General features: G+C 49.3%; 5 pseudogenes; all 5 read right to left on the reverse strand.

Moving 5' to 3' along the window:
• Positions 1-2,092: 2,092 nt before the first annotated feature.
• On the reverse strand, positions 2,093-2,303 carry LOC124769360 (annotated as a pseudogene).
• Positions 2,304-5,530: 3,227 nt separating this feature from the next.
• On the reverse strand, positions 5,531-5,741 carry LOC124769361 (annotated as a pseudogene).
• A 3,238-nt stretch (positions 5,742-8,979) lies between these two features.
• On the reverse strand, positions 8,980-9,190 carry LOC124769363 (annotated as a pseudogene).
• A 3,227-nt stretch (positions 9,191-12,417) lies between these two features.
• On the reverse strand, positions 12,418-12,628 carry LOC124769364 (annotated as a pseudogene).
• A 3,227-nt stretch (positions 12,629-15,855) lies between these two features.
• LOC124769366 lies at positions 15,856-16,066 on the reverse strand (annotated as a pseudogene).
• Between the last annotated feature and the right edge of the window lie 2,106 nt (positions 16,067-18,172).

Below are 18,172 nucleotides of genomic sequence, written 5' to 3' on the forward strand. Positions count from 1 at the left end.
GACGTAACTTTGATTGAGGTAATAGTCCTTGACTGTCGTCATCCGGAATGGAATATGTGTCAAACATACTGGTGCACGCGCCGATTGTGGGCGATAACGGTCGAAAAGCACCGCTGTTGTACCACCTGGGTCAATCTCACGCAAAGTGGCGATACTTTGAATCAGGATTGCCGCACATTTGCGGGGAAAGTCAATGAGTCCAAGGCCACTATCGACCTTTGGCAGTGTACAATTCTGCGCATCAACTTTGAATAGTGCATGCCGCCACAATAGGCAATATACTGTTTGTGAGATGGCTCTGCTGGTTTGTTTCGGTAGCGTGTGGAGTTGTGCTACATACTATGCCCGTGATAGGATGTATGTACTAATCAGTTGGATTCGTTGATGGAGGTCGAGACGTCGATCAGTGTGACTCATGCAAAATCCTCTGATGCGCGTGAGAATCCGCCTGCACGTGAGTGTTAACATGCGCTGCGGACAGTCAGTCACCTCAAGACCCAAGATACGTTGTTCCCCTACAATCCGGTTGCATGGGCGTTCGATGGTCAATGATCGTGGCCCTAGTGGCATTAGCACCATTTTGTTGGATTTTAACATGGCACCGGATGCTCGTTCATAAACGTGGAGGACTCGGCGAACCGAATCGATGTCATTGGCGTTTGCTACAAACACACCTACACCATCCGCGTATGCCGCACTGCGGAAGGTGACGCCTGGGAAAGGAACACCATCGACCATCCGTCCGATGTCACGCAGCATGGGGTCCAGCGCCAAAGCGATAAAATACACTGACAAGGGACAGCCTTGTCGAACTGATCGTCTGATGGGAATTGGTCGTGATCTGCAGCCGTTCACAATGATTCTGGAATTTGCTCCATCCAAGAAGTGCCGGATGACTCTTATGAAGTGCTCCCCGAAACCCTTCCGCGACATAACGGCCAGCAGGTAAGGATGGGAGAAGGCACCGGCGAAATCTAGAGATCAATTGAAGCCGGGGTTCGAGCGTCGGCGGTGGGTGAGTAAGACAGCATCACGGTATATAGAAGCAGCGGTGAAGGTGGTTCGATTCGAAACGCCAGTGTACCTTATTCATTACCTGTTTAAGATGTGAAGCCACACTTCGTGCCACCAACTTATAATCAGTGTTAAGAACACGTCCTTAGCCCGACAGTGACCTGTGACCTTTGGATTAAGGACAATACGTACAGCTAGAAAATCGGCGGGTAGCTCGCAACCAGCAAACATCTCCTCGCACGTTTTGCAGAAGCGGTCTCCTAACAGGCCGGAAAACCTAGCACTTCGATTAGTGCTGGAATGGCACAATCGAAGGGCGGTATCCTTGCGGAGTACCGCCAGAGATGAAAAACCGCAGTGTCAGGGCCTAAATGCTTGCAGCGTGTGCGCTCCACATGTGGGAGTGACACACGGTGGTGCGGGCCGATATGGCAACAGGCGACCGTCGAAAACATCGCAAAGGCAAGTGCCAGAAGGAACGACCAAATACGAGATCACTCGTCAACATCCCAGTACTACCCTCCATGTCGAGGAGTAAACTGCGACTCCCATTTGAACGCCGCTAGCTGCCAGGGCAGTGGAGAAGCCGTGAGGCCGCCCCACAGCAGCGTCAGGCCGGTGCGAGCTATACTGGCGCGAGCTACACCTAGCCGAGTGCTTACATCGTCCACCGCCTACTGCATATGTGTGTGTGCGTGTGTACACACGTATTCAGCGTGCGTGCGGCGGCGACGACGACGACGTTCACGAGGAGCTAAGGATATAACTCCAAAAAATGTAATTAAAATTATCTGTGCCCGGACCATAAGAGACGCTAACGAGGCATCCGAAGGCACTGTCCTGTGCCCCCATAAATTACCAGCCTAGCGTAATGCGGCTGCAAGTGCCGTCCGGCTAACCGCAAAAAAAAAAAAAAAAAAAAAAAAATTCTTAAGATAATCTTAAATTAATGAAAAGAAATCGTGGTGTGTAAGCAACTAACTACTGGGCACATCAACAACTACGACAAGTTTTGCTACCAGCGGAATATCTGATCACTGCAGAAAGTTAACCCATTTCAGGCTGTGTTTTAATTAATTTTAGGTGGGCCGATCCCGGCGGTACTTCAATGCCGGGCCAACCCGCGACAGAGGTGGAGCAAGCCCCTAGCACTCCGTCATAAGCCAAAAATGAGTGTAATATTCTGGTCGTGTGATGCAGGACGTATCAGATATTAAGCTGATAAGACAAATACTACACTTTTTTCCCTCCTACCTCCCCTATAGACCTACCTTTTCCTCTCCAAAAATGCCGCCATCCTCTAGTGTCGACGCAGCACGTAAAGCAGGGTGTTGTTAGTAGCAAGACTTATTGCCATAAACCGAAAATAAAAGCGGAGGCATACTCTGCTATGCCTTGGGGGCGACGACACACTACTCAGAAACACACCTCCCTCTCCAGGTGTGAAGCAAGTGATGATGTTAAAAACTAAATAGAAAGAAATAAATAAAGACAGAAATGAAGGCAAAATAAAAAAAAAACAGCGACGGCAGCACACTCAAACGAAACTGGCGAGATAATCCCATCGCCCATAGAATTAACGAAGTAATAATCCTCTAAGATAGATTATGTGTTTTCCAATTTTCCAATAATTTTTCATACAAGGTTCACACAATTTCCGTGTTACCAATTTCCATATTATCAGTATCATAGAACAGTCTACTCTAGTGATGCCCTGAAGGCCAATATCAAATCTGGGGTATGGGTAAGTCAAGGGTAGTTTGAAAGTCTGAGTGACAAAGATCCAGGGGTACACTCAGGCAATTCTTATACGAGGTGCCTTAGTCAGCCCGGAACACCTTTTGATAACCATGAACCATTGCAACTTTAAGAAATCTTCCAAAAGTAATGGTATATTTCCGGTCAGATTCCGCCAGGCGATGCTGGCTCCAAAGGTAGTCCATGAAAGAGACAGCATCGGTGAGGCAAAGGTCATAGATCGTGAAAATGGTGTGGCCCAAGAGCCACACCATTGCGTAACGTCGTGTTCGTTGGTTGGTCTGAATATCAGGGGTAAGGAACCAGTCGATTGACACATAGTCCAGTGTAGTCCCACCGATCAGCGCTAATAGCACACGTGCAAGGTCCCACACTTCTGTGACGTGAGGGCATAAGAGACGATGCTCTCTGGTGTCTACGTCACCACATCGGCCGCAAGCAGCCGAGGGCCATAGGCGGATGGCCGCCAGGCGGTGATTAGTGGGTATTAAATTGTTTACAACGCGATACCATAGCGCTGAAACTTCTGTGGGAAGGGCTGGGTGGTTGATATTAGCCCAAGCTTGGTGCCAGATGACCGACGGTCGTCTGTCCTCCAATTTATGTGGTGTGGGCTCGCCTCGAAGCGCCTAGTAAAGGCGCTTCGATGTGCGTGCCTTGTCGGTGGCCACTGTTAGGACGTAACTTTGATTGAGGTAATAGTCCTTGACTGTCGTCAACCGGAATGGAATATGTGTCAAACATACTGGTGCACGCGCCGATTGTGGGCGATAACGGTCGAAAAGCACCGCTGTTGTACCACCTGGGTCAATCTCACGCAAAGTGGCGATACTTTGAATCAGGATTGCCGCACATTTGCGGGGAAAGTCAATGAGTCCAAGGCCACTATCGACCTTTGGCAGTGTACAATTCTGCGCATCAACTTTGAATAGTGCATGCCGCCACAATAGGCAATATACTGTTTGTGAGATGGCTCTGCTGGTTTGTTTCGGTAGCGTGTGGAGTTGTGCTACATACTATGCCCGTGATAGGATGTATGTACTAATCAGTTGGATTCGTTGATGGAGGTCGAGACGTCGATCAGTGTGACTCATGCAAAATCCTCTGATGCGCGTGAGAATCCGCCTGCACGTGAGTGTTAACATGCGCTGCGGACAGTCAGTCACCTCAAGACCCAAGATACGTTGTTCCCCTACAATCCGGTTGCATGGGCGTTCGATGGTCAATGATCGTGGCCCTAGTGGCATTAGCACCATTTTGTTGGATTTTAACATGGCACCGGATGCTCGTTCATAAACGTGGAGGACTCGGCGAACCGAATCGATGTCATTGGCGTTTGCTACAAACACACCTACACCATCCACGTATGCCGCACTGCGGAAGGTGACGCCTGGGAAAGGAACACCATCGACCATCCGTCCGATGTCACGCAGCATGGGGTCCAGCGCCAAAGCGATAAAATACACTGACAAGGGACAGCCTTGTCGAACTGATCGTCTGATGGGAATTGGTCGTGATCTGCAGCCGTTCACAATGATTCTGGAATTTGCTCCATCCAAGAAGTGCCGGATGACTCTTATGAAGTGCTCCCCGAAACCCTTCCGCGACATAACGGCCAGCAGGTAAGGATGGGAGAAGGCACCGGCGAAATCTAGAGATCAATTGAAGCCGGGGTTCGAGCGTCGGCGGTGGGTGAGTAAGACAGCATCACGGTATATAGAAGCAGCGGTGAAGGTGGTTCGATTCGAAACGCCAGTGTACCTTATTCATTACCTGTTTAAGATGTGAAGCCACACTTCGTGCCACCAACTTATAATCAGTGTTAAGAACACGTCCTTAGCCCGACAGTGACCTGTGACCTTTGGATTAAGGACAATACGTACAGCTAGAAAATCGGCGGGTAGCTCGCAACCAGCAAACATCTCCTCGCACGTTTTGCAGAAGCGGTCTCCTAACAGGCCGGAAAACCTAGCACTTCGATTAGTGCTGGAATGGCACAATCGAAGGGCGGTATCCTTGCGGAGTACCGCCAGAGATGAAAAACCGCAGTGTCAGGGCCTAAATGCTTGCAGCGTGTGCGCTCCACATGTGGGAGTGACACACGGTGGTGCGGGCCGATATGGCAACAGGCGACCGTCGAAAACATCGCAAAGGCAAGTGCCAGAAGGAACGACCAAATACGAGATCACTCGTCAACATCCCAGTACTACCCTCCATGTCGAGGAGTAAACTGCGACTCCCATTTGAACGCCGCTAGCTGCCAGGGCAGTGGAGAAGCCGTGAGGCCGCCCCACAGCAGCGTCAGGCCGGTGCGAGCTATACTGGCGCGAGCTACACCTAGCCGAGTGCTTACATCGTCCACCGCCTACTGCATATGTGTGTGTGCGTGTGTACACACGTATTCAGCGTGCGTGCGGCGGCGACGACGACGACGTTCGCGAGGAGCTAAGGATATAACTCCAAAAAATGTAATTAAAATTATCTGTGCCCGGACCATAAGAGACGCTAACGAGGCATCCGAAGGCACTGTCCTGTGCCCCCATAAATTACCAGCCTAGCGTAATGCGGCTGCAAGTGCCGTCCGGCTAACCGCAAAAAAAAAAAAAATTCTTAAGATAATCTTAAATTAATGAAAAGAAATCGTGGTGTGTAAGCAACTAACTACTGGGCACATCAACAACTACGACAAGTTTTGCTACCAGCGGAATATCTGATCACTGCAGAAAGTTAACCCATTTCAGGCTGTGTTTTAATTAATTTTAGGTGGGCCGATCCCGGCGGTACTTCAATGCCGGGCCAACCCGCGACAGAGGTGGAGCAAGCCCCTAGCACTCCGTCATAAGCCAAAAATGAGTGTAATATTCTGGTCGTGTGATGCAGGACGTATCAGATATTAAGCTGATAAGACAAATACTACACTTTTTTCCCTCCTACCTCCCCTATAGACCTACCTTTTCCTCTCCAAAAATGCCGCCATCCTCTAGTGTCGACGCAGCACGTAAAGCAGGGTGTTGTTAGTAGCAAGACTTATTGCCATAAACCGAAAATAAAAGCGGAGGCATACTCTGCTATGCCTTGGGGGCGACGACACACTACTCAGAAACACACCTCCCTCTCCAGGTGTGAAGCAAGTGATGATGTTAAAAACTAAATAGAAAGAAATAAATAAAGACAGAAATGAAGGCAAAATAAAAAAAAAACAGCGACGGCAGCACACTCAAACGAAACTGGCGAGATAATCCCATCGCCCATAGAATTAACGAAGTAATAATCCTCTAAGATAGATTATGTGTTTTCCAATTTTCCAATAATTTTTCATACAAGGTTCACACAATTTCCGTGTTACCAATTTCCATATTATCAGTATCATAGAACAGTCTACTCTAGTGATGCCCTGAAGGCCAATATCAAATCTGGGGTATGGGTAAGTCAAGGGTAGTTTGAAAGTCTGAGTGACAAAGATCCAGGGGTACACTCAGGCAATTCTTATACGAGGTGCCTTAGTCAGCCCGGAACACCTTTTGATAACCATGAACCATTGCAACTTTAAGAAATCTTGCAAAAGTAATGGTATATTTCCGGTCAGATTCCGCCAGGCGATGCTGGCTCCAAAGGTAGTCCATGAAAGAGACAGCATCGGTGAGGCAAAGGTCATAGATCGTGAAAATGGTGTGGCCCAAGAGCCACACCATTGCGTAACGTCGTGTTCGTTGGTTGGTCTGAATATCAGGGGTAAGGAACCAGTCGATTGACACATAGTCCAGTGTAGTCCCACCGATCAGCGCTAATAGCACACGTGCAAGGTCCCACACTTCTGTGACGTGAGGGCATAAGAGACGATGCTCTCTGGTGTCTACGTCACCACATCGGCCGCAAGCAGCCGAGGGCCATAGGCGGATGGCCGCCAGGCGGTGATTAGTGGGTATTAAATTGTTTACAACGCGATACCATAGCGCTGAAACTTCTGTGGGAAGGGCTGGGTGGTTGATATTAGCCCAAGCTTGGTGCCAGATGACCGACGGTCGTCTGTCCTCCAATTTATGTGGTGTGGGCTCGCCTCGAAGCGCCTAGTAAAGGCGCTTCGATGTGCGTGCCTTGTCGGTGGCCACTGTTAGGACGTAACTTTGATTGAGGTAATAGTCCTTGACTGTCGTCAACCGGAATGGAATATGTGTCAAACATACTGGTGCACGCGCCGATTGTGGGCGATAACGGTCGAAAAGCACCGCTGTTGTACCACCTGGGTCAATCTCACGCAAAGTGGCGATACTTTGAATCAGGATTGCCGCACATTTGCGGGGAAAGTCAATGAGTCCAAGGCCACTATCGACCTTTGGCAGTGTACAATTCTGCGCATCAACTTTGAATTGTGCATGCCGCCACAATAGGCAATATACTGTTTGTGAGATGGCTCTGCTGGTTTGTTTCGGTAGCGTGTGGAGTTGTGCTACATACTATGCCCGTGATAGGATGTATGTACTAATCAGTTGGATTCGTTGATGGAGGTCGAGACGTCGATCAGTGTGACTCATGCAAAATCCTCTGATGCGCGTGAGAATCCGCCTGCACGTGAGTGTTAACATGCGCTGCGGACAGTCAGTCACCTCAAGACCCAAGATACGTTGTTCCCCTACAATCCGGTTGCATGGGCGTTCGATGGTCAATGATCGTGGCCCTAGTGGCATTAGCACCATTTTGTTGGATTTTAACATGGCACCGGATGCTCGTTCATAAACGTGGAGGACTCGGCGAACCGAATCGATGTCATTGGCGTTTGCTACAAACACACCTACACCATCCGCGTATGCCGCACTGCGGAAGGTGACGCCTGGGAAAGGAACACCATCGACCATCCGTCCGATGTCACGCAGCATGGGGTCCAGCGCCAAAGCGATAAAATACACTGACAAGGGACAGCCTTGTCGAACTGATCGTCTGATGGGAATTGGTCGTGATCTGCAGCCGTTCACAATGATTCTGGAATTTGCTCCATCCAAGAAGTGCCGGATGACTCTTATGAAGTGCTCCCCGAAACCCTTCCGCGACATAACGGCCAGCAGGTAAGGATGGGAGAAGGCACCGGCGAAATCTAGAGATCAATTGAAGCCGGGGTTCGAACGTCGGCGGTGGGTGAGTAAGACAGCATCACGGTATATAGAAGCAGCGGTGAAGGTGGTTCGATTCGAAACGCCAGTGTACCTTATTCATTACCTGTTTAAGATGTGAAGCCACACTTCGTGCCACCAACTTATAATCAGTGTTAAGAACACGTCCTTAGCCCGACAGTGACCTGTGACCTTTGGATTAAGGACAATACGTACAGCTAGAAAATCGGCGGGTAGCTCGCAACCAGCAAACATCTCCTCGCACGTTTTGCAGAAGCGGTCTCCTAACAGGCCGGAAAACCTAGCACTTCGATTAGTGCTGGAATGGCACAATCGAAGGGCGGTATCCTTGCGGAGTACCGCCAGAGATGAAAAACCGCAGTGTCAGGGCCTAAATGCTTGCAGCGTGTGCGCTCCACATGTGGGAGTGACACACGGTGGTGCGGGCCGATATGGCAACAGGCGACCGTCGAAAACATCGCAAAGGCAAGTGCCAGAAGGAACGACCAAATACGAGATCACTCGTCAACATCCCAGTACTACCCTCCATGTCGAGGAGTAAACTGCGACTCCCATTTGAACGCCGCTAGCTGCCAGGGCAGTGGAGAAGCCGTGAGGCCGCCCCACAGCAGCGTCAGGCCGGTGCGAGCTATACTGGCGCGAGCTACACCTAGCCGAGTGCTTACATCGTCCACCGCCTACTGCATATGTGTGTGTGCGTGTGTACACACGTATTCAGCGTGCGTGCGGCGGCGACGACGACGACGTTCACGAGGAGCTAAGGATATAACTCCAAAAAATGTAATTAAAATTATCTGTGCCCGGACCATAAGAGACGCTAACGAGGCATCCGAAGGCACTGTCCTGTGCCCCCATAAATTACCAGCCTAGCGTAATGCGGCTGCAAGTGCCGTCCGGCTAACCGCAAAAAAAAAAAAAAAAAAAAAAAAATTCTTAAGATAATCTTAAATTAATGAAAAGAAATCGTGGTGTGTAAGCAACTAACTACTGGGCACATCAACAACTACGACAAGTTTTGCTACCAGCGGAATATCTGATCACTGCAGAAAGTTAACCCATTTCAGGCTGTGTTTTAATTAATTTTAGGTGGGCCGATCCCGGCGGTACTTCAATGCCGGGCCAACCCGCGACAGAGGTGGAGCAAGCCCCTAGCACTCCGTCATAAGCCAAAAATGAGTGTAATATTCTGGTCGTGTGATGCAGGACGTATCAGATATTAAGCTGATAAGACAAATACTACACTTTTTTCCCTCCTACCTCCCCTATAGACCTACCTTTTCCTCTCCAAAAATGCCGCCATCCTCTAGTGTCGACGCAGCACGTAAAGCAGGGTGTTGTTAGTAGCAAGACTTATTGCCATAAACCGAAAATAAAAGCGGAGGCATACTCTGCTATGCCTTGGGGGCGACGACACACTACTCAGAAACACACCTCCCTCTCCAGGTGTGAAGCAAGTGATGATGTTAAAAACTAAATAGAAAGAAATAAATAAAGACAGAAATGAAGGCAAAATAAAAAAAAAACAGCGACGGCAGCACACTCAAACGAAACTGGCGAGATAATCCCATCGCCCATAGAATTAACGAAGTAATAATCCTCTAAGATAGATTATGTGTTTTCCAATTTTCCAATAATTTTTCATACAAGGTTCACACAATTTCCGTGTTACCAATTTCCATATTATCAGTATCATAGAACAGTCTACTCTAGTGATGCCCTGAAGGCCAATATCAAATCTGGGGTATGGGTAAGTCAAGGGTAGTTTGAAAGTCTGAGTGACAAAGATCCAGGGGTACACTCAGGCAATTCTTATACGAGGTGCCTTAGTCAGCCCGGAACACCTTTTGATAACCATGAACCATTGCAACTTTAAGAAATCTTCCAAAAGTAATGGTATATTTCCGGTCAGATTCCGCCAGGCGATGCTGGCTCCAAAGGTAGTCCATGAAAGAGACAGCATCGGTGAGGCAAAGGTCATAGATCGTGAAAATGGTGTGGCCCAAGAGCCACACCATTGCGTAACGTCGTGTTCGTTGGTTGGTCTGAATATCAGGGGTAAGGAACCAGTCGATTGACACATAGTCCAGTGTAGTCCCACCGATCAGCGCTAATAGCACACGTGCAAGGTCCCACACTTCTGTGACGTGAGGGCATAAGAGACGATGCTCTCTGGTGTCTACGTCACCACATCGGCCGCAAGCAGCCGAGGGCCATAGGCGGATGGCCGCCAGGCGGTGATTAGTGGGTATTAAATTGTTTACAACGCGATACCATAGCGCTGAAACTTCTGTGGGAAGGGCTGGGTGGTTGATATTAGCCCAAGCTTGGTGCCAGATGACCGACGGTCGTCTGTCCTCCAATTTATGTGGTGTGGGCTCGCCTCGAAGCGCCTAGTAAAGGCGCTTCGATGTGCGTGCCTTGTCGGTGGCCACTGTTAGGACGTAACTTTGATTGAGGTAATAGTCCTTGACTGTCGTCAACCGGAATGGAATATGTGTCAAACATACTGGTGCACGCGCCGATTGTGGGCGATAACGGTCGAAAAGCACCGCTGTTGTACCACCTGGGTCAATCTCACGCAAAGTGGCGATACTTTGAATCAGGATTGCCGCACATTTGCGGGGAAAGTCAATGAGTCCAAGGCCACTATCGACCTTTGGCAGTGTACAATTCTGCGCATCAACTTTGAATAGTGCATGCCGCCACAATAGGCAATATACTGTTTGTGAGATGGCTCTGCTGGTTTGTTTCGGTAGCGTGTGGAGTTGTGCTACATACTATGCCCGTGATAGGATGTATGTACTAATCAGTTGGATTCGTTGATGGAGGTCGAGACGTCGATCAGTGTGACTCATGCAAAATCCTCTGATGCGCGTGAGAATCCGCCTGCACGTGAGTGTTAACATGCGCTGCGGACAGTCAGTCACCTCAAGACCCAAGATACGTTGTTCCCCTACAATCCGGTTGCATGGGCGTTCGATGGTCAATGATCGTGGCCCTAGTGGCATTAGCACCATTTTGTTGGATTTTAACATGGCACCGGATGCTCGTTCATAAACGTGGAGGACTCGGCGAACCGAATCGATGTCATTGGCGTTTGCTACAAACACACCTACACCATCCACGTATGCCGCACTGCGGAAGGTGACGCCTGGGAAAGGAACACCATCGACCATCCGTCCGATGTCACGCAGCATGGGGTCCAGCGCCAAAGCGATAAAATACACTGACAAGGGACAGCCTTGTCGAACTGATCGTCTGATGGGAATTGGTCGTGATCTGCAGCCGTTCACAATGATTCTGGAATTTGCTCCATCCAAGAAGTGCCGGATGACTCTTATGAAGTGCTCCCCGAAACCCTTCCGCGACATAACGGCCAGCAGGTAAGGATGGGAGAAGGCACCGGCGAAATCTAGAGATCAATTGAAGCCGGGGTTCGAGCGTCGGCGGTGGGTGAGTAAGACAGCATCACGGTATATAGAAGCAGCGGTGAAGGTGGTTCGATTCGAAACGCCAGTGTACCTTATTCATTACCTGTTTAAGATGTGAAGCCACACTTCGTGCCACCAACTTATAATCAGTGTTAAGAACACGTCCTTAGCCCGACAGTGACCTGTGACCTTTGGATTAAGGACAATACGTACAGCTAGAAAATCGGCGGGTAGCTCGCAACCAGCAAACATCTCCTCGCACGTTTTGCAGAAGCGGTCTCCTAACAGGCCGGAAAACCTAGCACTTCGATTAGTGCTGGAATGGCACAATCGAAGGGCGGTATCCTTGCGGAGTACCGCCAGAGATGAAAAACCGCAGTGTCAGGGCCTAAATGCTTGCAGCGTGTGCGCTCCACATGTGGGAGTGACACACGGTGGTGCGGGCCGATATGGCAACAGGCGACCGTCGAAAACATCGCAAAGGCAAGTGCCAGAAGGAACGACCAAATACGAGATCACTCGTCAACATCCCAGTACTACCCTCCATGTCGAGGAGTAAACTGCGACTCCCATTTGAACGCCGCTAGCTGCCAGGGCAGTGGAGAAGCCGTGAGGCCGCCCCACAGCAGCGTCAGGCCGGTGCGAGCTATACTGGCGCGAGCTACACCTAGCCGAGTGCTTACATCGTCCACCGCCTACTGCATATGTGTGTGTGCGTGTGTACACACGTATTCAGCGTGCGTGCGGCGGCGACGACGACGACGTTCGCGAGGAGCTAAGGATATAACTCCAAAAAATGTAATTAAAATTATCTGTGCCCGGACCATAAGAGACGCTAACGAGGCATCCGAAGGCACTGTCCTGTGCCCCCATAAATTACCAGCCTAGCGTAATGCGGCTGCAAGTGCCGTCCGGCTAACCGCAAAAAAAAAAAAAATTCTTAAGATAATCTTAAATTAATGAAAAGAAATCGTGGTGTGTAAGCAACTAACTACTGGGCACATCAACAACTACGACAAGTTTTGCTACCAGCGGAATATCTGATCACTGCAGAAAGTTAACCCATTTCAGGCTGTGTTTTAATTAATTTTAGGTGGGCCGATCCCGGCGGTACTTCAATGCCGGGCCAACCCGCGACAGAGGTGGAGCAAGCCCCTAGCACTCCGTCATAAGCCAAAAATGAGTGTAATATTCTGGTCGTGTGATGCAGGACGTATCAGATATTAAGCTGATAAGACAAATACTACACTTTTTTCCCTCCTACCTCCCCTATAGACCTACCTTTTCCTCTCCAAAAATGCCGCCATCCTCTAGTGTCGACGCAGCACGTAAAGCAGGGTGTTGTTAGTAGCAAGACTTATTGCCATAAACCGAAAATAAAAGCGGAGGCATACTCTGCTATGCCTTGGGGGCGACGACACACTACTCAGAAACACACCTCCCTCTCCAGGTGTGAAGCAAGTGATGATGTTAAAAACTAAATAGAAAGAAATAAATAAAGACAGAAATGAAGGCAAAATAAAAAAAAAACAGCGACGGCAGCACACTCAAACGAAACTGGCGAGATAATCCCATCGCCCATAGAATTAACGAAGTAATAATCCTCTAAGATAGATTATGTGTTTTCCAATTTTCCAATAATTTTTCATACAAGGTTCACACAATTTCCGTGTTACCAATTTCCATATTATCAGTATCATAGAACAGTCTACTCTAGTGATGCCCTGAAGGCCAATATCAAATCTGGGGTATGGGTAAGTCAAGGGTAGTTTGAAAGTCTGAGTGACAAAGATCCAGGGGTACACTCAGGCAATTCTTATACGAGGTGCCTTAGTCAGCCCGGAACACCTTTTGATAACCATGAACCATTGCAACTTTAAGAAATCTTGCAAAAGTAATGGTATATTTCCGGTCAGATTCCGCCAGGCGATGCTGGCTCCAAAGGTAGTCCATGAAAGAGACAGCATCGGTGAGGCAAAGGTCATAGATCGTGAAAATGGTGTGGCCCAAGAGCCACACCATTGCGTAACGTCGTGTTCGTTGGTTGGTCTGAATATCAGGGGTAAGGAACCAGTCGATTGACACATAGTCCAGTGTAGTCCCACCGATCAGCGCTAATAGCACACGTGCAAGGTCCCACACTTCTGTGACGTGAGGGCATAAGAGACGATGCTCTCTGGTGTCTACGTCACCACATCGGCCGCAAGCAGCCGAGGGCCATAGGCGGATGGCCGCCAGGCGGTGATTAGTGGGTATTAAATTGTTTACAACGCGATACCATAGCGCTGAAACTTCTGTGGGAAGGGCTGGGTGGTTGATATTAGCCCAAGCTTGGTGCCAGATGACCGACGGTCGTCTGTCCTCCAATTTATGTGGTGTGGGCTCGCCTCGAAGCGCCTAGTAAAGGCGCTTCGATGTGCGTGCCTTGTCGGTGGCCACTGTTAGGACGTAACTTTGATTGAGGTAATAGTCCTTGACTGTCGTCAACCGGAATGGAATATGTGTCAAACATACTGGTGCACGCGCCGATTGTGGGCGATAACGGTCGAAAAGCACCGCTGTTGTACCACCTGGGTCAATCTCACGCAAAGTGGCGATACTTTGAATCAGGATTGCCGCACATTTGCGGGGAAAGTCAATGAGTCCAAGGCCACTATCGACCTTTGGCAGTGTACAATTCTGCGCATCAACTTTGAATTGTGCATGCCGCCACAATAGGCAATATACTGTTTGTGAGATGGCTCTGCTGGTTTGTTTCGGTAGCGTGTGGAGTTGTGCTACATACTATGCCCGTGATAGGATGTATGTACTAATCAGTTGGATTCGTTGATGGAGGTCGAGACGTCGATCAGTGTGACTCATGCAAAATCCTCTGATGCGCGTGAGAATCCGCCTGCACGTGAGTGTTAACATGCGCTGCGGACAGTCAGTCACCTCAAGACCCAAGATACGTTGTTCCCCTACAATCCGGTTGCATGGGCGTTCGATGGTCAATGATCGTGGCCCTAGTGGCATTAGCACCATTTTGTTGGATTTTAACATGGCACCGGATGCTCGTTCATAAACGTGGAGGACTCGGCGAACCGAATCGATGTCATTGGCGTTTGCTACAAACACACCTACACCATCCGCGTATGCCGCACTGCGGAAGGTGACGCCTGGGAAAGGAACACCATCGACCATCCGTCCGATGTCACGCAGCATGGGGTCCAGCGCCAAAGCGATAAAATACACTGACAAGGGACAGCCTTGTCGAACTGATCGTCTGATGGGAATTGGTCGTGATCTGCAGCCGTTCACAATGATTCTGGAATTTGCTCCATCCAAGAAGTGCCGGATGACTCTTATGAAGTGCTCCCCGAAACCCTTCCGCGACATAACGGCCAGCAGGTAAGGATGGGAGAAGGCACCGGCGAAATCTAGAGATCAATTGAAGCCGGGGTTCGAACGTCGGCGGTGGGTGAGTAAGACAGCATCACGGTATATAGAAGCAGCGGTGAAGGTGGTTCGATTCGAAACGCCAGTGTACCTTATTCATTACCTGTTTAAGATGTGAAGCCACACTTCGTGCCACCAACTTATAATCAGTGTTAAGAACACGTCCTTAGCCCGACAGTGACCTGTGACCTTTGGATTAAGGACAATACGTACAGCTAGAAAATCGGCGGGTAGCTCGCAACCAGCAAACATCTCCTCGCACGTTTTGCAGAAGCGGTCTCCTAACAGGCCGGAAAACCTAGCACTTCGATTAGTGCTGGAATGGCACAATCGAAGGGCGGTATCCTTGCGGAGTACCGCCAGAGATGAAAAACCGCAGTGTCAGGGCCTAAATGCTTGCAGCGTGTGCGCTCCACATGTGGGAGTGACACACGGTGGTGCGGGCCGATATGGCAACAGGCGACCGTCGAAAACATCGCAAAGGCAAGTGCCAGAAGGAACGACCAAATACGAGATCACTCGTCAACATCCCAGTACTACCCTCCATGTCGAGGAGTAAACTGCGACTCCCATTTGAACGCCGCTAGCTGCCAGGGCAGTGGAGAAGCCGTGAGGCCGCCCCACAGCAGCGTCAGGCCGGTGCGAGCTATACTGGCGCGAGCTACACCTAGCCGAGTGCTTACATCGTCCACCGCCTACTGCATATGTGTGTGTGCGTGTGTACACACGTATTCAGCGTGCGTGCGGCGGCGACGACGACGACGTTCGCGAGGAGCTAAGGATATAACTCCAAAAAATGTAATTAAAATTATCTGTGCCCGGACCATAAGAGACGCTAACGAGGCATCCGAAGGCACTGTCCTGTGCCCCCATAAATTACCAGCCTAGCGTAATGCGGCTGCAAGTGCCGTCCGGCTAACCGCAAAAAAAAAAAAAATTCTTAAGATAATCTTAAATTAATGAAAAGAAATCGTGGTGTGTAAGCAACTAACTACTGGGCACATCAACAACTACGACAAGTTTTGCTACCAGCGGAATATCTGATCACTGCAGAAAGTTAACCCATTTCAGGCTGTGTTTTAATTAATTTTAGGTGGGCCGATCCCGGCGGTACTTCAATGCCGGGCCAACCCGCGACAGAGGTGGAGCAAGCCCCTAGCACTCCGTCATAAGCCAAAAATGAGTGTAATATTCTGGTCGTGTGATGCAGGACGTATCAGATATTAAGCTGATAAGACAAATACTACACTTTTTTCCCTCCTACCTCCCCTATAGACCTACCTTTTCCTCTCCAAAAATGCCGCCATCCTCTAGTGTCGACGCAGCACGTAAAGCAGGGTGTTGTTAGTAGCAAGACTTATTGCCATAAACCGAAAATAAAAGCGGAGGCATACTCTGCTATGCCTTGGGGGCGACGACACACTACTCAGAAACACACCTCCCTCTCCAGGTGTGAAGCAAGTGATGATGTTAAAAACTAAATAGAAAGAAATAAATAAAGACAGAAATGAAGGCAAAATAAAAAAAAAACAGCGACGGCAGCACACTCAAACGAAACTGGCGAGATAATCCCATCGCCCATAGAATTAACGAAGTAATAATCCTCTAAGATAGATTATGTGTTTTCCAATTTTCCAATAATTTTTCATACAAGGTTCACACAATTTCCGTGTTACCAATTTCCATATTATCAGTATCATAGAACAGTCTACTCTAGTGATGCCCTGAAGGCCAATATCAAATCTGGGGTATGGGTAAGTCAAGGGTAGTTTGAAAGTCTGAGTGACAAAGATCCAGGGGTACACTCAGGCAATTCTTATACGAGGTGCCTTAGTCAGCCCGGAACACCTTTTGATAACCATGAACCATTGCAACTTTAAGAAATCTTGCAAAAGTAATGGTATATTTCCGGTCAGATTCCGCCAGGCGATGCTGGCTCCAAAGGTAGTCCATGAAAGAGACAGCATCGGTGAGGCAAAGGTCATAGATCGTGAAAATGGTGTGGCCCAAGAGCCACACCATTGCGTAACGTCGTGTTCGTTGGTTGGTCTGAATATCAGGGGTAAGGAACCAGTCGATTGACACATAGTCCAGTGTAGTCCCACCGATCAGCGCTAATAGCACACGTGCAAGGTCCCACACTTCTGTGACGTGAGGGCATAAGAGACGATGCTCTCTGGTGTCTACGTCACCACATCGGCCGCAAGCAGCCGAGGGCCATAGGCGGATGGCCGCCAGGCGGTGATTAGTGGGTATTAAATTGTTTACAACGCGATACCATAGCGCTGAAACTTCTGTGGGAAGGGCTGGGTGGTTGATATTAGCCCAAGCTTGGTGCCAGATGACCGACGGTCGTCTGTCCTCCAATTTATGTGGTGTGGGCTCGCCTCGAAGCGCCTAGTAAAGGCGCTTCGATGTGCGTGCCTTGTCGGTGGCCACTGTTAGGACGTAACTTTGATTGAGGTAATAGTCCTTGACTGTCGTCAACCGGAATGGAATATGTGTCAAACATACTGGTGCACGCGCCGATTGTGGGCGATAACGGTCGAAAAGCACCGCTGTTGTACCACCTGGGTCAATCTCACGCAAAGTGGCGATACTTTGAATCAGGATTGCCGCACATTTGCGGGGAAAGTCAATGAGTCCAAGGCCACTATCGACCTTTGGCAGTGTACAAATCTGCGCATCAACTTTGAATTGTGCATGCCGCCACAATAGGCAATATACTGTTTGTGAGATGGCTCTGCTGGTTTGTTTCGGTAGCGTGTGGAGTTGTGCTACATACTATGCCCGTGATAGGATGTATGTACTAATCAGTTGGATTCGTTGATGGAGGTCGAGACGTCGATCAGTGTGACTCATGCAAAATCCTCTGATGCGCGTGAGAATCCGCCTGCACGTGAGTGTTAACATGCGCTGCGGACAGTCAGTCACCTCAAGACCCAAGATACGTTGTTCCCCTACAATCCGGTTGCATGGGCGTTCGATGGTCAATGATCGTGGCCCTAGTGGCATTAGCACCATTTTGTTGGATTTTAACATGGCACCGGATGCTCGTTCATAAACGTGGAGGACTCGGCGAACCGAATCGATGTCATTGGCGTTTGCTACAAACACACCTACACCATCCGCGTATGCCGCACTGCGGAAGGTGACGCCTGGGAAAGGAACACCATCGACCATCCGTCCGATGTCACGCAGCATGGGGTCCAGCGCCAAAGCGATAAAATACACTGACAAGGGACAGCCTTGTCGAACTGATCGTCTGATGGGAATTGGTCGTGATCTGCAGCCGTTCACAATGATTCTGGAATTTGCTCCATCCAAGAAGTGCCGGATGACTCTTATGAAGTGCTCCCCGAAACCCTTCCGCGACATAACGGCCAGCAGGTAAGGATGGGAGAA

The sequence above is a fragment of the Schistocerca piceifrons genome, unplaced genomic scaffold (genome assembly GCF_021461385.2).
Source record: "Schistocerca piceifrons isolate TAMUIC-IGC-003096 unplaced genomic scaffold, iqSchPice1.1 HiC_scaffold_701, whole genome shotgun sequence".
In the NCBI taxonomy this organism is placed as follows: Eukaryota; Metazoa; Arthropoda; class Insecta; order Orthoptera; family Acrididae; genus Schistocerca; species Schistocerca piceifrons.